This window comes from Momordica charantia (assembly GCF_013281855.1).
Source record: "Momordica charantia cultivar OHB3-1 chromosome 2 unlocalized genomic scaffold, Mcharantia_2.0 BLBB01000002.1, whole genome shotgun sequence".
Classification (NCBI taxonomy): domain Eukaryota; kingdom Viridiplantae; phylum Streptophyta; class Magnoliopsida; order Cucurbitales; family Cucurbitaceae; genus Momordica; species Momordica charantia.
This window is the reverse complement of record NW_028275160.1, coordinates 19,759,779-19,786,705: the sequence shown is the minus strand read 5'-3', so window position 1 is coordinate 19,786,705 and position 26,927 is coordinate 19,759,779. Positions and strand designations below refer to the sequence as shown.

Sequence of the window (26,927 nt, the reverse complement as noted above, 5' to 3'; positions counted from 1 at the left end):
AAATCCCGAGCATGTTGAAAATCAAATCATTTTGACTAAGGAATTCCATAAAGAGGTTGATAACTAATTTAGAACATAATTAAAGGGAAGTAAATGCACGAAAACACAAAGAAAATATTTTTTCATTGAATTTAAATAAATAAATAAGTCGTACAGTGAGTTCTAGCTTGACCCTCTTCTCTCTCGAGCGTGAGGGGAGTTGAAACTCGCTAAAGAACTTTAAAAGAACACAATGAATAAAGAACGAAAGTAAGAACTTGAATTAAAAGCAATATAAAAGGTAAAAGCGTGAAAAACAAATAAATGAACAACTAGAACATAAACATAAACCCTAAAAACGTGTTCTACAACTAGAGAGCAACTAAAAGAAGATGAAATGAAGCTTGGAAGGGATAGAATTCTACTGGAAGGATGACTTCCTTTTATAACACCATAGTTAGGTTACAACTCCCCACCGTTTTTTGGTAGAAATGGGTTGAGATTCACCTAATCACCTCACATCGACTTGAACTCACGGTTTGGGATGTGTTTCAACATGTGGGAAATGTCCTCCCTGCCCTTCATTAATCAAAACATGTGTATTGCCATTTTGTTCTCCAAAAATGCACCGGGCGCAATTCTGCAAAAAACAAATTTATGTTGTTTTCTTCCAACTTTGACCGCATTTTTCTCATATTTTTCATAAAGTACCATAGTTTGACTCTTATGCAGAAATGTTCTATGCATGTTCTACTTTAAGAATATGTAGTCCTTTTTAGCAAATAATTATGGGAAAGGGGTAAAAGACGTGGTCAAACAGGACTACTGACACATGTTTCTACAGTAAAAAGTCAACCCTAACAACACCCCTCTCCCGGGATGTGTGAGTTTCTATCCCCAGATGTTTTGGAATGGGGTTAAGCTTCTGCTTTCCCTCTTCGCCCAATCCTTCTTATCTCTCACCAGGGTTGCGCCGGCACAGCTTGCTCCCAACACTTGCGAGACCATAATGGCGCTAGCCATTCTCTGGTTGAAGGTTGGTAATGGCAAAAAGGTCACTCTAACCTTGCTGACTACGCTGAACTTGATGACGTCGATTTCGGGCTTCCCTGGATTTTACAGTCTTGTGCTTGTTATGGGACACTCTTCAACTCACTGATATCAATTAAACATTTGAAGAACCACTGGTTCTTTGTGGGGGGCCAGTGGTTGGTCGGCGATGGGCCTATATGTGGGCGCATGCCCAGCCGCTTCAGGGAGAACGGTGAGAATTCCCTCATTCCACAATTTTTAGTCGCGGCTTTCGTTTTTTCTTTTTTTTTTGTCTAAAGTCATGGCTATTCTTTTCGCAGTGCTACCTAGCGGGGTGTTTTCGCAGCGCTACCTAGCGGGGTGCTCCCCCACTCATTTGAATTGATAAAGGTGATATGAAAGATTCAGGATATTGCATTTGCCAATAGGGTTCCAACGTCCATTGTCACGGACGAGTGACTAGGACACCATCGCTTCATCAAGGATCTCGACGGGCCGACTCGGGGTAGCGACGACCTTCCTAATCTTGTCAGTGGTTCGACAAGTAAGGCTGCTCACATCTTTTCTCTTAATCGTTTTGGGCGGGTTGATCGTCTTCTTGTTGTTGACTCTTTGAAGCATGCTTGATGAGGCCACTATTCGCCTCTTCATATGGGTCGGTTGCTTGCCATATCTTAAGGATAAGGTATGCGTCTTTGCGGCGGTGGCACCGGCTGGAGTGCCGCATCGACCAGTGCAGCCACGACCATGTCTTGCCTGGCCCTCGAGATTGGGATAGACAGGGGCAGTTCTTCGGTTGAGATACTAGTTGTAACGCCCCAGGATTTTCAACATCTTGAACCAGGATTGTTACTAAACGACTCTAAAAGTCCCACTCGAATTAGAGAAATAAATCACTAACTGAAAGGACGTAAATCCCGCGGCTGAAACAAAGATCTTTGTTCTTGAATTTTGAGGAACAAAACCACAAAACAAAAGTGGAAAATACAAGGGAATAATTTACTTACTTTCGAAGAACTGTTCTTCGAGATTTTTCTTTGATCAACTGTAAACACCACCAAAAGAATCTTCCTTACTATTCTTTGGGTACCGAGTATTGCTTGTGGGAGCATTGGGTTATGAATTCCAAAAACAAGGGAATTGAGAGAGTGGTTTTTTTTTCCCGGTATGAGCAAGAAGCAACAGAACAATTATGAATTTTTTAACCAAATGGGTGATGTGGGCAAAACCACATCACCACTCCCCTACGTTTTCGGGGTGGTTTTGGTTTTTCTTTTTTATTTATTTATTTAATTTAACTCATTAATCAAATTAACATATTAATTTAACTAATTAATTATAATTAATATAAATTAATTAACATTTAATTAATTATTAATTAATAAATTATTAATTTGATTAATAATTATTAATATAATTAAAAATTAATTAATCAAATTCAAATATTAATTAAATAAATACATAAACAATAATTAATTATTTATCTTTTAATTAAATATCACAAATTAAAACTACATATTTGAATCATATTCAAATGACTCTCTCTTGTATAACCTATAGTTTAGTATGAATCCAATTCATATTAAATATTTGAATCATATTCAAACATTTCTCTCATAATATATAGTATTGATTTTCAATCTTTATCCAAAATTAATATATATACTTATATATATAATATATCAATCTACATTATATATATTCCCTGGTATAATTTGAACATTTCAAATTATTTCATAATTTTGGATCGTTGTTTTACCCGTTGTGAGCTAGGAAGGGGATCTACAGATCAGAAGATCCAACGATATGAGATTAATTGTTCAAATTCATTAACCGAGTGAATCAACATTCGTTAACTACGGGTCACTCCACTAAAGTCTCACAGTTGCACTTTTCTCACTGCAGAATATGTTCGTGTCTACGAATATATAACCATTAATGGCAAGTCAATCCTTCACGAGTGCTTGTAACTCAAGTTGGGTCAAATTACCTTTATACCCCTGAGTTACATCTTACTCCTTAACTACCACTGCTCTTCTAATGAACAACCCAGTTATAGTCCAACCAATAACTGAAAGTCCCTCTCGGGCCAGTGAGAGGGTGGGGTCCCTTGTTCAAGTCCGGGAGTTAGCATTTATGAGAGCACTAGTATACTCCCCGAGAGTCGGGAATGTGTGAATTCCATCTCGTGAAGTTATGTTCTATCTCACTCTCACCCATACAAATCAAAAGACGAGCCATCACCGGCAATAGTCCATAACTCACTTAGGATTGAGAATGACTTGCCTGGTCATCCTATGAAATAGCAATCTGTTAGTCAACAGCATTACATCTAAAGATCGACCATTTCATGGTCCGGTCTTATACAAACTCATTCTATAAGATACCCTCACTCGCATGTCTCCACACGAACGTCTTGGATTGGGTCGTCTGTAACATTTACAAAGTGAACCGTATCCATAGTGTTACTAGGATAAGGTACCCAGCCTTACCCATATACTATAGACTCTTTAGGTTATTCCCGGGACATTATTCACTTGTATATTGAGAGTATATCAAATATATACCCAGTATATATATATCCCGGTTCTATGATAACCGCCTTGTATGTTTAGTTTATTGGATTTAGACAATTGCAATGAATTTAACAACAAATTTATTGAATAGAACTTTATTGAATATAAATTTGTTTTTACATAAATACAAACTACGAGTTTAGGGCAACACACCCAACACTAACAACTCAGGTTAAGCAAATCCTACCACCATGCATCCGCTGCGCTACTCTTATACTAACACTTAAAACACAACACAATAAATTAAGCAAGAACATTCAAACGCCAAACAAAGCTAAGCAAATAACTAATCTTCGTCTCATCCAAAAGGCGATAAAGCTAAACAACAATTACTACTTCATTAAACATTCTCAAACGAAACCAATAATCCAACCTTGAATAAAAATCCAAACTAAATAATGAATCGATTAAAACATCCTAATGACCACTTGAACTATTACAAAAGCCAAAGCTTGCACAGAGAACATAAACCTAATGATCATTTGAACATCTTAATGATCATAATTTTCACATATCATTTCTTTAATAACTTGCTTATTCTATAGTTGTTTTGCAAGCTTGGGACAAGGATGATCTTCTTCGATGGGATACTTGGATTTGGCTTTAAGGAGAGATATCAGTTGGAAACATGTATGGTTGTATCAATGATCTACTTATCATTTGCTCGTTTAAATTCGTAATAAAATATTTTTTAACATAATGAAGTATAATAGTTTAAAACTTGTGTATAATTTCTTTTATGGTTGAATTTGTATATCTCTAAATATTATTCTATTATTTTGTTTGCTGTAAATAATATTTTATTATTATTACTTTATTTTTTGTTAGGTTTTTGTAAAAACAATGTCAGTTTAGAACTGCAATCATAAATAACCATCATCATAGATGGTTGTTTAGATGTCGGTTCACAACCGATATTGTAGAGTAACCGACATTGTAGGCTACTTTGGTCAAACACATTTCTTACTCTGAGTTATCTGAAGCAGCAATGAAATTTGAGTCAGAAAAATTCATACTAAAACAAAGGGTCATATCTATTGAAGAAGAGAAAGGTGATTCATTCATGGCCTCGTTTGGGACATCCTCGGGATCGAATGTTCCTTCTTCCACTTGAAGAGGGGCTTCCTCCTCATTGTGCTGTGACTCATGCATCATAGTGCGCATACGCACTTCAAACTTGTCGATATCGTCGTTTACTTCTTCTTCCTCATGAATTTTTTCGATCATTATGCAATGGATATTCTCCCATTGCTTCATTCAAAGCCACCAAAATTTCGGTGATTTTTACGTCGTCTTTTTATTCTTCAAAGCATACAAAACTATAGTTTTATAGTCAAAATAAGATCTCGAATCTTGGGAGGCGAAATACCTTAGAGTGGCCGGTGGAGTGCTCTCCAAAATTGCCTTAGGCACAACTTCACAATGAACTTCGACAGTGGCCGAATTCGAATGCTCCAGTGGTGATTATTCACACCATATAATTCAATTTGTTTAGAGGGAAATCCAACGTAACCTATGGGGATTATTCATACCGTCTAATTCAATTTGTATATTTATTCACTCAATTGTCTTAAATTTTCCATAAATATTTGCCATTTATCATTTTTAATTCGACTATCTTCGCACAAATACCCACATGGTCATTGTCCCTAATCTCTCTTTTCTTATTTTCAGCATCAATTCTCGCATTAATCCTAGCCATTTTAGCATCTAAATCAGAACCTTTATCACCAACATATTGATTTTTTCTAAGGTAGACCTTGCTAAACTTTTCTAATTTATTTTCACTATGGTCTCCTTCATTAACCCTAGCAACATGCGTTTCTAAAGTTATTGATAGGTTATTTCTAGGATTCATTCTCAAAGCTTCCTTTCGTTTCTTTCTTTGTGCTCTAGGATAAAAAATTATACTTTCATTAGAGATAAGAGGGGGCTCAAGAGGGATCAAACCAGGTGGAATAGGTGGTGGTAGCATCGCCTCCCTTTTTCCATTCTCTTTGTCACATGGCTTGGAGGATGAGGGGCCTTCCATGGAACATTGGCATTTGCTTCACAATCAACACGAAAGACACCCAAAAACTCAACCTAATCTTGCAAAAAATAAGAGGGATGGGAGAGATTTTTGGGATTCTTGAATATTTGATCAGAGAAATTTGAAAACAAGTTCGGGATTTTGTGAGATAAAAAAACGCAAATGGGGAAGAGGATTAGGGCTTTTCCTTTTGTTTCTCATTTGAATCACCTTAGGGTTCTAACAATAGGGCCTTTATATTTTCAAGTATCCTAAAGTCTATCTAAAACAAACCTAAAATAAGCCCACTAAAATCCTTAATTGAAATTTCGAAAACCTCCATTTGTTCTTAAATTACGCTTTGCGTAATTTTGAAATAGCCAAAATCTTGATCTTCCAACATTCAAATGCAAAAACAAAAACTAGAATTGAAATCTACATAAAAAAGCATAACAAAAGGTATAAAAATTTCGCAAAAACAAGACAACAAATATTTTACATAAAAACGCCCCCAATACCGACAGAGGGACTGTTCTCACTGTTTTCTCATGTATATTTCAGTACCACAGAGGTTTTGCCTATGTCAATATCCTCACCCAAGTATTTCTTTACTCGATGCCCATTTACTTTGAAAATATTACAGTTAGAATCTCTCATATCCACAGCTCCATGTGAATAAACACGTGCAACTAGAAACAACCTTAATCTACGATTGAACAACACTGAATCTTCAGGTTCCAAGTTTTAATCCATTGTTTTCTTATCGTGCATCTTTCAGTTTGTTCTTTATACATCTTAGCATGCTCATAAGAAAATTGATGTAACTCATCCAATTCATTTAACTGTAGAAACCTTGTTTCACCTGCAGCAAAGTAATTAAATTAAGTTTTCACGTCGCCCAAAATACTCTATGCTCTAAATCGAGTGGAAGATGACAAGCTTTACCAAAAAACAATGCGATATGGGGACATACCTACTGGAAGTTTATATGCAGTTATATATGCCCATAATACATCATCAAGTTTAATAGGAGAGTCCTCCCTATTCACATTCATAGACTTTTCTAAAATTTATTTTTACCACTATTTGATATCTCTGCTAATCAATTAGTTTGAGGGTGATAGGCAGTGACAATCTTATGATGGATGTTATACTTTGTTGAGAAATTACTCCCTAGATTATTTAAAAACTGCATGCCCTCATCACTAATCAAGCATCTAGGTGTACCGTATATACTAAAAATAAACTTCTGCAAGAAGAGAGAGACTACATTGGCATCGTTAGTAGGGATGGTGATATGCTTCAAACAACACACAACATGCCATGATGGTCAACCGATGAAGAAGGGGATCTCCACTTCCACATGTGTATTATCAAAAGCTTCACGAGGAAGGAGAACAACTGGAGAAAGAAACTTCAAGGGAACATGAAAACACAAAACATGAGATCTCTAACCTTTAGGGGTTATTTAGAGTTTTATCATTAAATTAGTGTTTTCATGTAATTAGAATTATAACTTTCATTTGGATTTAATGTAACATTTATGTAATAGATCTTAGATCCAACTTTAGGATTATATAACTTAGTTAAGTCCATTTGTAACTATTTTAGTATAGGCTTATTTAAAGTATTTTTCCATTTATTTTAGGGAAATTCAAGATGCGTATAAATAGGTTTATTCTTGTACATTTGAGAGGTTGGATTGTTGATAAATGAAATAGCCATGACCTTTCCCCTTTGCTCCCAAAACCGTGAGCATTGGTGCATATTGATCTAGTTGCCTAAAACCATTTGAAACATGCAAGTTTAGGTTGGTCATCAAACTTATGAGTGTTTCACTTTAGATCTAGAAAAAGTTCTTTCTATCCAAAACCTTGACCTTCAAGGTAAGTCCATTCTTCTTCCCCTTTCGTGATTCTTTGTGTTGTCGTGTGTGTTTAGGAGGTGCTTGTTCTTACAAGGGTTGCCTAAGCCACTTGTGGTATGATTGAGTAAATCAGGTGGCCAAAGCCTCAACCCATTTCGAAACGTAGTCAACCGCTAGAAGAATGTAACTGTTACTGAACGATGGCAGAAACGGACCCATGAAGTTGACGTCTCAAACATCGAACAACTCAACTTCTAATATTGGGTTTAGAGGCATCTCATGTTTTCGTGTCATGTTACCTGGTCTCTAGCACCAATAAAAGCTTTGAGAGATTATGTGTACATATCGAAATAGGGACAACCAAAAGAAACCAGTTTCGAGATCGTCATGGGGGCTGGGGCGCATGAAGGGGCAGACGCGCCCTCAAAGCAGGCGATGTGCTGGCGGGTTTGGGCTTAGAAGGACGCACGCTAGCATGCGGCAACTAGTGGGGCACGCTGGCATAGACAATGGCACAGTGTAGGGGTGTTGATGGCACTGGGTGGATGCGCGCATGGATGACAAGGCAAGGGGGCGCTGGCAGTGAGACTGACGCGTGGCAAGGCAGAGGGTCACAAAGGTGTTGGGTTGCATGGGCGCGCGAGCGTGTGGGGACAGGTGAGGCGTGCTGTGATGTTAGCAAGTAGTGATGCGCGCTAGGATGTTGGCGATGGCGCGTTCGCGATGGCATACGACTGGCTGGGCGTGCGTGCGTGTGGCTTCTCGATGGGCTTGTCCTTGATGGGTGGCCACTCGCTTGACTTCTCCTCCATTCCTCGCTTCCTATTGACCATAGTAGGTTCTTCATTGGCGTTCGAAATGGTCAAAATTTGTTGTTGGGTCCAATGGAGTTTCCTTCGTTTGGTTGGTCTTTCTTCAAGCCTATTTTCCTTGTTATTGTAGGTGGAGTCTTGGATCTTTGAGTCCATTATGATCACATCATCTCATCCTTCTTGATTTGGATTCATCCTCGAATCAAGTTGTTTACCTACATCGAAACGAAGCAAGTTAGTCCAATGATAAGCATCTATAGTAGGACTATTACCTTGATGAAGTTGAAAACTTAATTTTCTTCCTTATTCTCAAAGATCTCATTTTCATGATGGCTCTCCTCATGTGGCTCGACCTCTTGAGGTGTTTGGGATCTTTGAGTGGGCGGCTTAAACGAACATCCTTGTTGCTCTTCTTCTTCTTCTTCAATTCTCCTCTCCCTAGATGGCAGTCTCCTTGGCATGACCTAGGGTATTATCTCCTCAATATCATGTAAAAGCTCAACACAAGTATTAGGTAAAGTATTTCTTATTTCTTGAGTTAGGAGATCATTAATTTCATGTAGATGTAGAATGAGCAACTGTGTTCCACATAGAGATGGCTCTATTTCTTCTCTTCTAGCCATGAGGGTCATGACTTTCTCTTTGTTTTTAGGGGCCTTATTTTTCTTGTTAGTTTGAAGCTCAACAAGTTCATTTCTCTCGCCCTCCAAGCTTCTTTCTTCAAATTTAAATTCATCAATATGTATTTCTTTTGGAGTAAGGTGTACAAGCGTGGTTTTCTTACCTTGATGCTCCAAAGAATATTTATGAAGATAACCATCAAAACTTACCCTATTGTCAAATTTCCACGATCTCCCTAGCAAGAAATCACTAGCATGCATGAGTTCAACATCACAAGTTACCTTTGATGGGATGTGAATCCCACAGCGGAAGCGATGATCATCGTTCATAAGTTTTGGGAAACAAAACCAAATGTGCAAAATAAAATACCGGGGAAAACTTACGTTTGAAGAGCTGTTCTTCAATGATTTCCCGAACACCGCCAATACACCTTCCGTGCTATCGTCTTGGAACGCAAGGGACAATTGATAGAGTTTTTGCTTGAGAGATATGCAGGGGGAAGCTCTCATTCACCTGGGTCGTGCTGCAGAACTGTTCTACATAACCCAAAAGTAGGACGTGGAGTAACACCTCACGTCATAATTGCCACCCCATTCCCCTGTAATTAAGCAAGCGAGTGTTAATATTAAAATTAATATTAAATTCAATTAATATTAATATTAATAATTAATATATAATAATTAATACATATATATGTATATAATTAATTAATCATATTAATTAATAAATAGTAATTAATTATTAATCTAATTAATAATCAATTAATAAATATATGTATATATATATAAATCAAATAAATAATTAACACTTAATTATTTATCACAAAAATAGAATCATATTCTATAGCATTTCTCTGGTATAACCTATAGTCGTAATGTACATCTTATACACATTATTTTTAACCTATATTTTTAATATGAACCTTATTCATATTAATTTTATTTGAATCTTATTCAAATAATATCTCTCACAATGTATAGTTTTAATTTAGAATTAACTATATATTTTAATGTATCAAATCAATATACATATATTCCTTTGAGCAATTTGAACATTTCAAATTTTCCAGAAACTTGATCCTCGTTTTACCCGTTATGAGCTAGCAAGGGGACCTATTGGACCTACAGATCAGAACCTCCAACGACGCGAGAATAATCGGTCAAACTCATTGAACGAGTTAATCAACATTCATTAACTACGGGTCACTCCAGTAAAGACTTGCAGTTGTACTCTTCTCATTGCAGCATGTTTTCGTGTCCATGGATATACGACCATTAACGACAAGTTAATCCTTCACGAGTGCTCGTCACTCAAGCAGGGTCAAATTACCGTATTACCCTTGGGTTACATCTTACTCCTTAAATACCACTGCTCCTCTAATGAACAACGCGGTTATGATCCGACCAATAACCAAAAGTTTCTCTCAGGCTAGTGAGAGGGTGGGGCCCCTTGTTCAAGTCCCGGAGTCAGTAGTTAAGAGAACACTCATCTACTCCCTAAAGTCGGGGAGGAGTGAATTTCATCTTGTGAAGTTATGTTCCCAGCTCCCCACTTGGTCTCGTCCTCAAAATAGTAGGAATATTGAATCGGCAACTCGGGCCACTCTCACCCATACAGATCAAAGGACGAGCCCTCACGGGCAGAAGTCTATAACTCACTTAAGATTGAGAATGAGTTGTCTTGTCATCCTATGAAATAGCAATCTATTGGTCAACGGTGTTACATCTAAAGATTGACTATTTCGCGGTCCGGTCTTATACAAACTCATTGTATAGGATACCCCCACTCGCATGTCTCTACACGAACGACCTGGATCGAGTCGTCTGTAACATTTACAAAGTGGGCCGAATCCATAATGTTGCCAGGATAAGGTACCCAGCCTTATCCATATACTATAGACCCTTTAGGTTATTTACGGGACATTATCCACTTTTATATTAGGGGTATATCAAATATATACTGAATAGATATACTATTCCGGTTACATGATAATAACCTTGGATGTGTGGTTTATTGGATTTTGGACAATGCAATGCTATGAATCCAATAACAAATTGACTTAATAAAACTTTATTGAATATACATTTGTTTTTACATAAATACAAACCATGAGTTTAGGGAAACACACCCAACAATCTCAGCTTTATACCTACCTATGTTGAATGAAACTTGAACTTGCTTTTGGACCTTCACATCCCCACTATCATTGAACCATTGTAGGCTATAAGATCGTAATGGGGTGTGGTGGCTAATTTCAACCTCGCCACTATATCCTTACTAGCAACATTAGTACAACTTCCACTATATATGATAACACAACATGGGGTGGAGTTCACTGTGCACCTAGTCTGGAATATATTATCTCTTTGTGCCTCTAAGGGTTCTTCCCTATATTGCAGATTGAGGTTCCTCCTAGCTACAAAGGCTATATCATTGCAATCCACTTCTACTTCCTTTTCTTAACTACTTTCCTCTTTCCTCTCCTCAACCTCTATTTTCTCACCCTCAACATCCGTGTCTAGGTCTTCTTCCTTAAGTATCATGGCTCCTTTATTAGGGCAATTTCGACTTATGTGGCCTACTCTATGGCACTTAAAACATTTGACCGCAGTAGTTATAGTCTTGGGAATTTCGGTTTGGGTCTTAGACTTGGATTACTCTCCCTTTTCATAACTAGCCTTTGGCTTTGACTCTAGAATCTTACTATCCACTTTGCTACTAGCGGTCTTAGAGGTAGATTTGACATACCTTTTCGTCCTCATTTGGTTTTGCTCCTTTATTTTGACTACGATGTGTAGAAGTTTCTCCATGTCTTCATAGTGTTGTAAATCAATCTTGTCGGCTATGTCTATGTTAAAACCATCTAAGAATCGGGCCATGGTGGTCTCCCATCTTCTCCTAGTTGAAAACGACTCATCAACATATCCATCTCTTTGTAGTAGTCTTCAACTCCTTTGAGGCCTTGATAGAGCTTATTAAGTTTCCTTGAATTCATTCTATGGTACTGAGGTGGCACAAATATCCTCTTCATGAGTTCTTGAATTCGATCTAAGAATCTACGGGTCCGTCGTTGTTCCTCCTTCTACGAGACATCACTTTATCCCACCAAGTTAGTGCATAATCCTTCAAGTGAGTGATTCCGAGAATTACCTTGTTGCCATCATCGTAGTTATGCATACGAACACTAACTCAATTTTCTTACCCCATGACTCAAACTCATAGGGTGTAGACTTTCCATGGAAGGTTGGGATTGTCAACTTGATGCTCCGTAGGTAGTTATCATTTTTTGGCCTTTATCGATTAGGTTGGAATCTTCCTCTCCCTTGGCCAATGTACACTCTTCCTGGAGGACCTACTTCCAAAGGGTCTTCGTTAACAAACTATTCATTTAAAGTCCTTACCTCTTCTTATTGTGAGTCGTTCGATGTCTCTCTTGGACTCATTAGTCTCCTTCGGTGAGGTATTCTTTGTGGCCTTTCCAATCCTTGAACACGAGTGTTCATCTTTTGTAAGGATTTGGTAAGATTTTCAAGTCGTTGTGTGAATCTTGCAAAGGCTTGGATTTGAGCTTCCTTAAGTCTTTCTTTGCTCACGTTGGCCTTGTCTCTTTCTTCTTGAGAATGGTGAGAATTTATTAGTATTGTCATCACTACACAAGTAAAGCTTAGAAATAATAAAGAAAATTCTCACTCACTCCCTTACTTGACCTCTCGGCTTCTCTCCTTTTGGTAGGGTGGATGTTAGTGTGGATACCATCTTGGAGATGCTAGCTTGATTGCTCCTTGGGAATCAGCCTTTGAACAAGAAAGCACAAGCCTACAAGCAACTTAATACTTTTTTTTTTTTTTTACTAGGGGGTCAATGGTATGGATGATACCAAGAATAAGAATCAAATGGTAGAAAACAAACACCAAATGATATAACAAGAATAATTGTAAAAATATATAAACAAGGAAAGATATATGCTACCTTCAGCCTAATGCTCTTCGTACTAAGGACTCGACCATAATATACAACTTGAAGTAAGAGCTCAACAAAGAAAAGCTATACAATAAAAATCAATGAAAAAAAAATTTAAAATATGTACAAAATCCCACTCGTAGTGCAAACACACACACATTTGTACCAATAAAACAGTGACCTTTGGGGCAAGAGGGGTGACTTTGGGTGAGGGGTGCGTGCTGTATACGGTGCAGATTAGGCTCAAACCAGTGGCAAAATAAAGTACATGGGGTGTACTTATCGTGTGTAGGCTGCCAAAAGGTTTTGAGAACGTTGGAGGGGGCTGCTCTCTCAAAAAGAATTTATGTGGCTACACTAAGGCCTCTCTCGGGCGGCCTCATGGACTAGGCGGCTGCCATCCTTCTTTTGGGTTGTCCATGGTTGAAAAAATAATCCAAAAACATTTTAAGAACAAAGAATAAACAATATTAGGATTAATTTCCAAAAAGAGATCGATTTGGACAATATTTGATGGCCTAAAGATTTTCTCCAAAATTATTCAGCTTCAAATATGGAAAGTTTTATGCGTGGATACCTTCTATTTTAATGCCGATAACTTTCACTGCAGACCTCAGATGGTTGCAATCTTTATGTCTGTAGTAAGCTTTTTCAAACACCTTAAGTCTGGCATATGATTTGACTATAAACAACAAAAATGTCAGACAGATATAACTCGTCGAATTTTGGATTGTGTTCTCTCGGCGGCTGCAGGATTTTATAGAAAACAGTGCTGACGAAAAACTTGATCACTCCCAAACCACATATTGAAAATTACCGATTTCGAGCTCTCTGTAAAACTAAGTCAGAGATCTTTCAAATGACATCGATTTCCCTCAGGGGCGCACGAGAGGCACTGGGCGCTGGCAGGTGTGGGGCGCTCGAGGGTACTGGGCAGCGTGGGAGCGAGGGCGTGCACGGGAAGGCGAGGCACGCTGTGAGTTTAGCGCGGGAGTGATGCGCGCTGTAGGGGGCGTGCTAGGAGGTTGGTGTGGTAGTGTGGCTCATGTGGCAGGGGTGTGCGCACGTTGGTGTGCGCCTTGCTGGGCGTGCGTGCGAGTGGCCTTTCGATGGGTTTGCCCTTCATGGGTTGTCATTCGCTTGGCTGCTCCTCCATTCCTCGCTTCCTCTTGACCCTAGTAGGTTCTTCATTGGCCTTCAAAATGGTCCAAATTTGTCGTTGGGTCGAATGGAGTTTCCTTTATTTGGTGGGTCTTTCTTCTAGCATATCTTCCTTGTTGGTGTAGGTGGAGTCTTAGAGCTTTGGATCCATTATGATCACATCAAATGGGGTAGATCACCCCGGTGCCTAACACAAAGATTCATGTTCATTAATAAAATACAAAGAAATGATAACCGACAAAATATCGTTTAAACCTATATATGCGTATTATAAATGAGAGGGTAGGGATTCATTCTCTAATTATGGAGGTTCAATGATGGAAGGTTGCAATGCTTTCAAATTAGCTACCGTTGGCTCTAAAAACTATAAATTCTCCATCTTTGTCACCTTCTTTTTATGCGGCCTCCAAATCTGCTTCCAAGTCTTCCAGAATCATTTCTGGAATTCCTCCATGGTTGCCCCTATTGTATAGCACTCCTTGACTTCATTTGGGAGATGCATCGCATCAAGGATGTTGAATGTGACTTGCTCATCATTGACATTCATCGTGATCTCTCCTCTCCTAACATTGAATACAACGTCACTAGCTGCTAAAAACAACCTCCTAATAATGATTGGCCCCTCAACGTTTGCTTCACAATCCAAAATAATGAAATCTCTTGGAAAAATAAACTTATCAACTTTAACGATAACATCTTCTATTTTCACTACCGGTTTCTTCATGGACCTATCAGATAATTACAAAGTTACAGTAGTGGGACGAGCTTCTCCTATATCTAACTCATTAAATACTGAAAGAGGCATAAGGTTAATGCTTGCTTCTAAGTTTCATAATCCTCTTCCTAAATTCTTACCACATATCGAGCAAGGGATAGCGAAACTACATGGTTTATTACATTTGACAGAGAATGGATTCTCTAAAGCATCACTACTACACTTTGTTAACGCTATCGTCTCATGCTCACCTAATTTCTTATGCCTATAAATGATATCGCTAAAAACTTGTTGTAATTAATCATTTGTTATAATGAATCTATGAGATGAATATTTTTTTTTTTGCAAAGGTAAAGTAAAATATATTAAACAAGAAATAACATAAGGATGATCTCACAGCCCGAGATCAAGGCACCAAAAAACCACAAAGGCAAACAGAACAAACAAAAATCACTAAAATAAGTCCCACGTAGAGATAAGCATAGGCTAAGAGATCCTTCAATGAAAATACACCTCAGCCCTAACGGCTTGGAGAAGCATAGACGACAAGCGACCCCGACCACCATGAATCCTCAAATTCCTCTCCCTCTAAATTAGAGAAACAGTCAATGTCCAAGCTAACCGCCACACACGACGACAAGAAGTTGACCCAGCACTAACATGACGAACCCAAGTAAGCTCAGTAGGCGAGTAGGAAATCTGATGGGACGAACCAGCCCACGAAATCATACCAGTCAAAACCTCCCTACTATAATGGTAGTAAAAGAACAAATGATCCCTAGACTCCAAACCAAAACAAAAAACTCAAGTAGTAGGCACCAACACATTCCACTAGAGAAGACGATCACGCGTAGATAGGCGATCATGAATTGACAACCAAGAAATAAAATAGCATTTGGGGACATTCCCACGAAACCATAACAAGGGAAAATAAGGAGCTGGAGGATCACGAGGACGAAGGATCCCCCAAGCACTCGAGACCGAAAAAAGGCCAGACAATGTGGGAAGCCAAAGAAGTCTATCCTCCCGACCAACCACGGCTCGCACCGATATCACCTCCGTGAGAAGCTCAAGAAGATCCACCGAAACACGAGGCCACCGCCAAGAACCATCAGGAAGCAAAAAGTCAGCAACCTAGCCATAGGGAAGCTAGCAGCATCATAAATGATCCTATCACCACACCTAGGGTGAATCAGACCCCCCGATAGCTAGGAATCATGCCACACAAAACTAAGCCGACCATCACCAATAACAGTACAAATCAGAGGACGGAAAGAATCACAGACACTCAGAATATCCTGCCAACACCAGGAAAACCGAGGCGAAGGCTGTACATACCAGATACAAGCTCCTCGCAAAGCATAAGCCTCCACTCAAGTGACCCACAAAGAATCAGCACGCGTGATAAGAAGCCAGAGCAGCTTCATAATAGCAACACAATTCCTCGAGGCCAAGTGGCAAACAGTCAGCCCCCCTCCTGAAGTGGAAGAGAGACCTTAGACCAAGCCACCTTTGCCCTAGATGACCCACCCTCACAGCCCTTCCACAAGAACGAGCAAAGAATGCGCTCCACCTCATGAACCACCCGGGCTGGAAGAACAAAAACACTGGCCCAATAAGCCTGAAAAGTCTGAAGCACCGAGCAGATTAGCTATAAACGACCAGAAAAAGAAAGCATACGAGCCGACCAACTCCGAATACGAGCAATAATCTTCTCCAACAAAGGTGTACAATCTCAAACAGACAACCGACGCGAAAGGAGCAGAACTCCAAGGTACCTCATCGGGAGGGAAGCCACCGAAAAACCTAAGAAAGAAGTCAATGCCTGCACCTCTTCAAGAGGAAGACTTGCCCCAAAAAAAGAACTCTTACGAGTATTAGCAACAAAACCAACCTAGTCCTCAAACGCAACCAAGGAGTCCCTGATAAAGGAAAGAGAACCAACATCCCCATGCAAAAAGATCATTAAGTCATCAGCAAAACACAGGTGTGATTCAAGCCAACCTGATCGCACTTCGGATGATACCGAAACCCTGATGGAGGATGATTAAGCATACGTGACAACACCTCCATAGCCTAACAAAAAGATAAGGGGAAAGAAGATCCCCTTGACGTAAACCACGCTGACCTGAAAAATAACCCTAAAGCAAACCATTCAGAGAAATGGAGAACACAGGCGACGTAACACAAGCCGTGATCCCATTCACAAACCGAGACGGAGTCCCAATGGCCAGTAACAAACCAAACAGAAAATTCCAATTCACCGAATCATACGCCTTCTGAAGATCCACTTTTAGCATACAGCGAGGGATGCCCTTATTAAGATGATACCCCGAAACAAGCTCTTGCCAAAGCAAAATATTATCAACAATACATCGCCCAGGCACAAAAGCAGACTTTCAACTTATTAGCTAAAAGCGTCGTAATGCACTTATATAGCACATTACAGCAAGAGATAGGGGGAAATCCCCTAGCCCTGAAGGATTGGGGATCTTAGGGATCAAAGTAATTGATGTAGCATTAACCCAGAAGGCAAAAAGGAAGTATCAAAGAAATGCAACACCACCTTACAAAAGTCATCGCGCACAATACTCCAAGCCGCCTTAAAGAAAGCCACTGAGAACCCATAAGGACCAGGATCCTTCCCACCACTCATGGAAAACAACACCTCTCGCACCTCCAAAGAAGTAAGAGGACGGCACAACTCCACACCACACTCAAGAGGCCACATAAAATCCACAATATTAGCATGACAGTCAGTAATATCTCGATAACCCACACACTCAGAACCCAATAACCGACGATAAAAACTAATCGTCAAACGAGCAATTTCAGCACGATCAGTAACAACTCGACCTGCATCATCAGGCAAAGAGGCAAGATCATTACGGGCAACCTATCCTCGAACACTACGGTGGAAAAAGCAGTGTTCTGGTCACCCAACGACAACCACTCTAACCCGGAACTTCTGACGTGCGAAGCCTTCTCCATCCCAGCCCACTCCCAAAAATCGTCAGTGGCTACCCTCTCATTCTCCTAAGCAACCGACGAATAAGGGTCACTTAAAAGTAAAGCCTGAGCAGCAAGCATACGGGCGCATGCCTCCTACACACTCTTCTGGATAACGTTAATATGATGACTGAAACGACGTAAAACAGCTTCAAAGTTCGGAGATTCATACAAAAACTCACAAGAGGGAAAACCCGAAGATAAACCTTCCACATATCCCGAATACCTGACAAGAAGAGAGGATAAGCAGCCTAATAATCAAAGAATTGAAAAGATGGACGATGCCTCTGCACCATAACAACAGGAAAAACAAGAGGGCAATAATCAGAAACACCCCACTCGCGAACCTGAACCTAAAAAACAGGCATGGAATCAAACCAAGCAAAATTAACAAAAACACGATCAAGCCGCTTTGAATAAGACCAGCCCCCAGATGTTTGTTCGTCTAGGTAAACCACGTACCAGAAACACGAGGCTCAACTAAACTGCCTGAAACAAAACATCATCCAACTGCACCATTCCTGCCAGATCGAGACTACGACCCAGCACCTCCTTCGAGTGTCGAATGGCATTAAAGTCATTCGTAACCACACGAGAGCCAGACCATGCCGAACAAATCGACACCAAGGAGTACCACAACAGTGTCTGCCCAGTAGTGAAGTTCGAAGCATAAACACAAAAAACCTGCACTGAATCTGAGATACTCAATAAGAAGAGGCAACATGCACAAACTGATATGAGATCGAAATTGGAGAAAAGTCATAACGGCCTAGGCACCACAACACCCAAATCCTACCAATGCCAGCAAAAGAGTAACTACTGACACACTGCAAATGCGCCTGGAAGAGACGAAAGATAGAGGCAAAATTACCTAGCCATTTCATTTCAATTGAATGAAGCGTTCATTTCGAGAAATGATGTTAATATTTGTTATGCTTTACTTGAAAACAACTTGTATGTGCTAAGACCAACTATAACTAAAGCAGTTTTAAATACCGAGTTGTTTCAAAATGCTAGAACTCAAAATAAAAGGCAAAAAGTTTCTCAAAAAGAAAATACCTATCTTTGGCACTTAAGATTAGGTCACATTAATCCCAATAGGATTGGGAGGTTGCTTAAGAATGACATTCTAAATGAGTTAGAAGATGATTCTTTACCACCATGTGAGTCTTGTCTTGAAGGCAAGATGACTAAAAGACCTTTTGCTGGAAAAGGTTATAGAGCCAAAGAGCCCTTAGAACTTATACATTCAGACCTTTGTGGTATGATGAATGTTAAGGCTCGATGAGGGTATGAATACTTCGTCTCTTTTATAGATGATTATTCAAGGTATGGTTATTTATACCTAATGCAATATAAGTCTGAAGCCCTTGAAAAGTTCAAGGAGTACAAGACTAAAGTTGAAAATCAATTAGGTAAAACCATTAAAACACTTCGATCTGATCAGGGTGAAGAGTATATGGACTTGAGATTCCAGGACTATATCATAGAACATGGAATCACGTCCCAACTCTCAGCCCCTGGTACACCTCAACAAAACGGTGTATCAGAAAGGAGAAACAGAACCCTGTCGGACATGGTTCGATCAATGATTAGTTATGCTCAGTTGCCTAACTTGTTTTGGGGTTATACAGTGGAGACTGTGGTTTATATTTTGAACTTAGTTCCATCAAAAAGAGTTTCCGAAACATCTTTTGAACTATGGAAGGGTCGTAAAGCTAGTTTACGTCACTTCTGCATTTGGGGATGCCCGGCACACGTGCTCATGACTAACCCAAGGAAACTGGAACCTCGTTCCAAAGTATGCCTATTCGTAGGTTACCCTAAAGAGACGAGAGGTGGTATATTCTTCGATCCTCAAGAAAACAGAGTGTTTGTATCGACAAATGCTACTTTCTTGGAAGAAGACCATGTTCGAGATCATAAACCACGAAGTAAGGTAGTGATTAACGAGATTTCTGAAGAGGTTACAAATACGTCAACAAGAGTTGTTGATCAAACTGGCACTACAACAAGAGTTGTTGATGAAGCCAGTACATCACGTCAGTCACATCCACCTCAAGTGTTGAAAGTGTCTCGACGTAGTAGGAGGATTGTGTCACAACCTGACCGCTATGTGGGTTTTAATTGAAACCCAAGTTGTCATACCTGATGACGGCATCGAGGATCCATTCACCTACAAAAAGGCAATGGAAGATACTGACAAGCACAAATGGGTCAAAGCAATGGACCTGGAAATGGAGTCGATGTACTTCAATTCCGTTTGGGAACTTGTAGATCAACCTGACGGGGTAAAACCCATAGGGTGCAAATGGATCTATAAGCGAAAACGAGATGCCGAAGGAAAGGTACAGACCTATAAGGCGAGACTTGTGGCAAAAGGCTACACACAAAGGGAAGGGGTGGACTATGAATAAACCTTCTCCCCTGTAGCTATGCTTAAATCCATTAGAATACTTTTGTCTATTGCCACATATTATGACTATGAGATATGGCATATAGACGTCAAGACTGCTTTTCTGAATGGCAATCTTGAAGAAAGTATTTATACGTCTCAACCCGAAGGGTTTATAGCTCAAGGTCAAGAGCAACAGGTTTGCAAGCTTAAACGGTCCATATATGGACTGAAACAAGCATCTCGATCTAGGAACATAAGGTTCGATACTGCGATCAAATCTTATGGTTTTGACCAAAACGTTGATGAGCCTTGTGTATACAACAAGGTTGTCAACAACACTGTAGCCTTCTTAGTGTTGCACGTGGATGATATCTTACTCAATGGGAATGATGTAGGATACCTAACTGACATAAAGAAGTGGCTAGCGACTGAGTTCCAAATGAAAGATTTGGGAGAAGCTCAGTATGTTCTTGGCATCCAAATTCTAAGGGATCGCAAGAACAGAACGTTGGCCCTGTCTCAAGCAACTTATATCGACAAGATGTTTGTTCGATATTCGATGCAGAATTCCAAGGTTTATTACCCTTCGAAATGAAATTCATCTGTCTAAGGAACAATGTCCTAAGACACCTCAAGAAGTTGAGGATATGAGACTTATACCCTATGATTCAGTAGTGTGCAGCTTGATGTACGTTATGCTGTGCACGAGGTCTGACATTTGCTATGCGGTAGGGATGGTCAGTAGGTACCAATCCAACCCAAGATATGATCACTGGACTGCTGTTAAGGGAATCCTCAAGTATCTTAGGAGAATGAGGGACTACAAGCTCGTGTATGGCGCTAAGGATTTGATCCTTATAGGATACACTGACTCTGACTTCCAAATAGACAAGGATTCAAGGAAATCCACGTCGGGGTCAGTATTCACTCTTAACGGAGCAACGGTAGTTTGGCGAAGCATCAAACAAGGATGCATCGCTGACTCCACCATGGAGGCCAAGTACGTTGCAACTTGTGAAGCAGCAAAAGAGGCGGTTTGGTATAGAAAGTTCTTGACAGATTTGGAAGTCGTTCCAAACATGAACTTGCCCATCACACTTTATTGTGATAACAGTGGTGCTGTGGCAAATTCTAAAGAACCTCGAAGCCACAAGAGAGGCAAACACATCGAAAGGAAGTACCACCTTATACAGGAGATAGTGCAACGAGGAGATGCATCACAAAGATTGCTTCGGAGCACAATATTGCTGATTCTTTTACGAAGGCACTCACGGCTAAAGTGTTTGAGGGCCATCTAAAAAGTCTAGGTCTACGAGCTTTGTATGATTAGTCTGGGGCAAGTGGGAGAAATGTAATGGGTATAGCGTATGCCCTAGTTTATTGTATTTTCCCTTTGGTTTATGATAATGTACACCCCACTCGAGTTTAGTTCAAGTGGGAGTTTGTTGGGTGTGTTGCCCTAAACTCATAGTTTGTATTTTGTGTAAAAACAAACATATATTCAATAAAGTTTTATTCAATAAATTTGTTGTTGAATTCATAGAATTGCATTGTCCAAAATCCAAAACCCTAAACATCCGAGGTTATTTTAGTGTAACTGGGACAGTATATGTACTCGGTATATATTTGATATACTGGGTATATATTTGATATACCCCTGATATACGAGGTATATATTTGATATACCCTGATATACAAGTCGATAATGTACCGTGAATAACCTAAAGGGTCTATAGTATATGGATAAGGTTGGGTACCTTATCCTTACAACACTATGGATACGGCCCACTCTGTAAAGGTTACAAACGACTCGATCCAGGTCGTTTGTGTGGAGACATGCGAGTCGGGGTATCCTATACAATGAGTTTGTAACACCGTCAAATAGTAGATTGCTGTTTCTTAGGATGACCAGGCAACTCATTCTCAATCCTGAGTGAGTTATGGACTCCTGCCCGTGAGGGCTCGTCCTTTGATCTGTATGGGTGAGAGTGGCCCGAGTTGCCGACTCAATATTCCTACCATTTTGGGGACGAGCCCGAGTGGGGAGCTGGGAACATATCTTCACAAGATGGAATTCACTCATCCCCGACTTTAGGGAAGTAGATGAGTGATCTCTTAAATGCTAACTCGGGACTTGAACAAGGGGCCCCACCCTCTCATTCGTTCGAGAGGGACTTTCGGTTATTGGTCGTGTAACGCCGCAGAATTCTCAACATTTCTAAACGGGGACCGTTACTAAGACTAACTAAAGTTTTCACTTAAACAAGAGAATTATCTTCACAACAAGACTAAACAATAAAACTACCATGCTTCTTATGCGCTACTCTGATTCAATACTCACGAGAGCTTGAACAATCAAAACAACAACACTAAAGATTTAAGAGAAACTCAAATCCTTTACAGATAATCCATTTAATTACCAACTTCACATTATCCAAATTCCTCAAGGAAACCTTTACTAATCATAAACCATCCACTAAATGAAAATTAACATCTCGAATGGCAACGAAGCAAAAGCTAACTCAAGTTCGATCAACTTAAACATATGTATTCATAAGTATCCTAAGAAGATTACAGTTCTGGAGTTCAAGAAGCTAACAAAATTAATGTTCTAAAAAGAATAATGAATTGACCACCTTAAAACATCCTTTAAACCATAACACTAAACAAAACCAACTACTAACAACTCAACTACAAGATGAAATAATTGCAACTATCCTAACTAAAAGAATTAAATACACGCAGCATAGCTAATGGTCTTTCCAATCAAGCCTCCTCCTCGCCACCACCATTCCAAAGAGTAACCCTGTTACCTACAAAGTCTAGTGAGAAAAATAAGGGGTGAGTACACCCACAGTACCCAATAAGCGTTACATACTTGAAGGGTCACGCACAAACAGCATACTATGCAAACAATCCACACATCATGCTTATCAATATCTTCAAGCTTTAAGTAAAAATAAACATATTAAAAGAAGCAGTTTATGCATAAGTTTAACTAAACATGCACCATGCATGTCAAACTCATCCTTACATCTAAACTCACTAGTTCTCCTTCAAGTCGAATCGACCCCTGACCTCGCATAGCCAAGGCATCCACACTTCTCCAAGGTGCTCGACGTTGGACTTTGACATTTATCCCCAAGGCCTCAACTACTACCAAACGTAATGGTCCTTAGCCTCCAAGCAACTCCTAACCTATCACACTATGTTTGTCCTCCAAGTCTAACTCCTCGAATCGTATCGGCCCTTGCCATTTATCCCCAAGGCCCGACACTCATCTACAGAGGCTTAGCATTTGACCTTACCAGTTATCCCCAAGGCTTCAAACTGTGCATCACATTATATTAGTCCTCCAAGGCTAACTCCTCGAATCGTATCGGCCCTTGCCATTTATCCCCAAGGCCCGACACTCATCTACAGAGGCTTGGCGTTCGACCTTGCCGTTTATCCCCAAGGCTTCAAACTGTGCATCGACCCTTGACATTTATCCCAAGGTATTGACGACTACTCAACGTATTGGTCCTTGACCGCCACCACATCAAGACGAAATACTAATTCAACAAAATAGAATCACCGTGCCAACCCCCGACCCTTTGTACCCGGAGCCTCGACACTCGTGTCTACCAAGTTGGGGTATCGATCCCCGACTTTTGCACCTGGAGCCTCGATACCCAACTAGTGACGTGCCAGCCTTTTTTGGCCCTGTTAGTTCTCCATTTACTGTATTACATCCCAAAACTCTCACCTGAGTCCTACTACATACTTTCTAGGCCATGACCCATGCATCACTCAACTCACAATAAAACCAGCATGCTTCCAGAACCAAAAACAGTAAGCTAAAAATGAGATGACAGGTCTACATGCATGCGCAACACAACAAATTTCTCCCATATTATTTCAGTATGCTTTTATGAACACAACCATACAACGATAAAACCATTCATAATCCATAATGCTTTCAGAAATCCCACTAAGCATCAAATCCAACAACGCAAAGCAAATCAATTATAAACAACCAAAACCAACATGATTTCATTCAACTAGTCATAATCATTAGCCAATATTCACTAAGACACAATCAACTTACATATTAATAAATAACAAACACACTGAAAGCACCAAACAATTCATACATATTCATACAACAAACATCATTCAAGTAAAAACTACTTACCCACGCTCAATGTTCCTAATTCTTCGGTTGATTCGGCACCTAGGCATTCAAATAAAAAAAACAGCATGTCAAGAAGACAGTTTCAGTCATAAAAATCAGTTATAAGGAGGGTTCGAAAGGTCCGTTACCACAAAAACGATTTCGTTTGAGTGTGGGTAACTCATATCTAACTCGAGCAAGGGTGGGTAACGTAGATCGGGCTTCAAACGGGTGTGGGTAAGTGCCAAACACCACGAAACTGCTACTGTCCACGTTTTGCAGCAGAGGAACGCGTCGAAACAACTTCCAACGACTTCGTTTTGCTATCCGTTACTACAAAACGATTTCGCTTAGGTGTGGGTAACTGTTATCTAACTCGAGCAAGGGTGGGTAATGTAAATCGGGCTTCGAACGGGTGTGGATAAGGACCAAACACCATGAAACTGCTGTTGTCCACGTTTTGCAGCAGAGGAACGCATCAAAACAACTTCCAACGACTTCGTTTTGCTATCTGTTACTACAAAACGACTTCGTTTAGGTGTGGGTAACTCTTATCTAACTGGAGCAAGGATGGGTAACGTAAATCGGGCTTCGAACGGGTGTGGATAAGGACTAAACACCATGAAACTGCTGCTGTCCACGTTTTGCAGCAGAGGAACGCATCGAAACAACTTCCAACGACTTCGTTTTGCTATCTGTTACTACAAAACGACGTCGTTTTGGTGTGGGTAACTCTTATCTAACTGGAGTAAGGATGGGTAACGTAAATCGGGCTTCGAACAGGTGTGGTTAAGCACCAAACACCACGAAACTGCTGCTGTCCACGTTTTGCAGCAGAGGAACGCGCCGAAAAGACTTCCAACGACTTTGTTTTGCTGTCCGCTACCACAAAACGACTTCACTTATATGTGGGTAGCTTAGATCTAGTTCGGATACGTGTGGGTAAGTGTCGAATATCACCGGAATCAAGAAAACACTACCAAAAAACACTTCTGTCGGTGACGCCGTCCGCGGCCATTGCCAGTGACGCCGATCGCCGCCGCTACCTCGCCGGAGAAAACAAAGAGGGGGGGGGGGCGGCTGAAACAAATGGAGAAGAAAGAGATGTGGGGTAGCTTAGGGTTTCCTTTCCTTTATTTTTGTTTTAATTTACATTCTTTTTGTTTTAAAAACTAAAAGCCAATCCCTTATTCTTAAAGGAGGCCCAACTATATAACACAATGGCCCAAAACAATAAGCCCAATAATTATACTTTAGAAATCAAATAAAACCCACAACAACCCGAAATAAAATAGTTAACTGAAACTCTAAAACCCAAGAATAATAATCCACAGAAAAAGTAGAATTTAGGAAAAAAAAATCCTAAAACCCGTGAATTTAAGATTTAACTAAAAAATCTCCTATACAGGTCGAGAACTTAAATTATCTTAATCCAATGAAATTAAACTTAATTGTAATTTAGCCAAAAATTAGAATTTCAAAATTATAAAATCCAAGAATTAAAATTATCAGCTTAGGGAAAAATCCAAAGACATTGTTTATCTCTTAAAATAAACGAGTCAGAGAACCCGGGGCGTTACAGGTCGGACCATAACCGGGTTGTTCATTAGAGGAGCAGTGGTATTTAAGGAGAAAAATGTAACTCAGGGGTAAAACGGTAATTTGACCCAACTTCAGTTACAAGCACTCGTGAAGGATTGACTCGTAATTAATGGTCTTATATCCATGGACACGAAAACATTCTACAGTGAGAAGAGTGTAACTGCGGGTCTTTAGTAGAGTGACTGTAGTTAACGAATGTTGATTAACTCGGTCAATGAGTTTGACCTATAATCTCGTATCGTTGGAGCTTTGGATCTGTAGGTTCATTAGGTCCCCTTGCTAGCTCATAACGGGTAAAACGAGGATCAAGTTTTTGGAAGAATTTGAACTGTTCAAATTTCTTAACGGATTATATGTTTATTGATACATTATAATATATAGTTAATTCTAAATTCAAACTATATATTATGAGAGAAATTATTTGAATGAGATTCAAATAAAATTAATATGAATATGATTCATATTAAAACTATAGGTTAAAAATTAATGCAAACAAGATGTACATTAAATCTATAGGTTATACAAGAGATAATATAGTTTAATTAAATATGAGATATTTAATTAAATGTTAAATAATTAATTGTTAATTATTTAATATTACATTTAACTAAGTAATTATTAATATTAATTATTTATTAATTTCATTAATAATTATTTAATATTACATTTAATTAATCAATTATTAATTTGATAAATAATTATTTAATATAATAATTATATTAATATTAATTATTAACTCCCCTGGATTATTGCAGGGGAGTGGGGAGTTAAGTGACGTGGGGAGTTACCCCACGTCACTATTTTTCTGGGAAATATTTGCAGAAACGTTCTGCAAAATAGAACGATTGTCACAGAAGAAAAAACAAGAGAACTCCCATCTCTCTTAAGCTCTCACCATACTACCTCTCATTCCAAACGAGGTGCTCCCACAAGCACGATTCTCGAAACCGAAGAGGATAGCAAGGAAGATTTTTTTGGTGGTGTTCGTTGGGAAAAAGTTGAAGAAACGTTCTTCAAAGGTAATGGTT

General features: G+C 39.5%; 1 long non-coding RNA gene across 1 annotated transcript; it reads right to left on the bottom strand.

Annotated features, from left to right (window-relative positions):
• Positions 1-22,686: 22,686 nt before the first annotated feature.
• LOC111022471 (uncharacterized) lies at positions 22,687-25,418 on the bottom strand. Its single transcript, XR_002602972.2, has 3 exons — positions 24,447-25,418; positions 24,319-24,357; positions 22,687-22,963 (listed from the first exon to the last, which is right to left on the bottom strand). It is a non-coding gene; the product is annotated as an uncharacterized LOC111022471 (long non-coding RNA).
• Between the last annotated feature and the right edge of the window lie 1,509 nt (positions 25,419-26,927).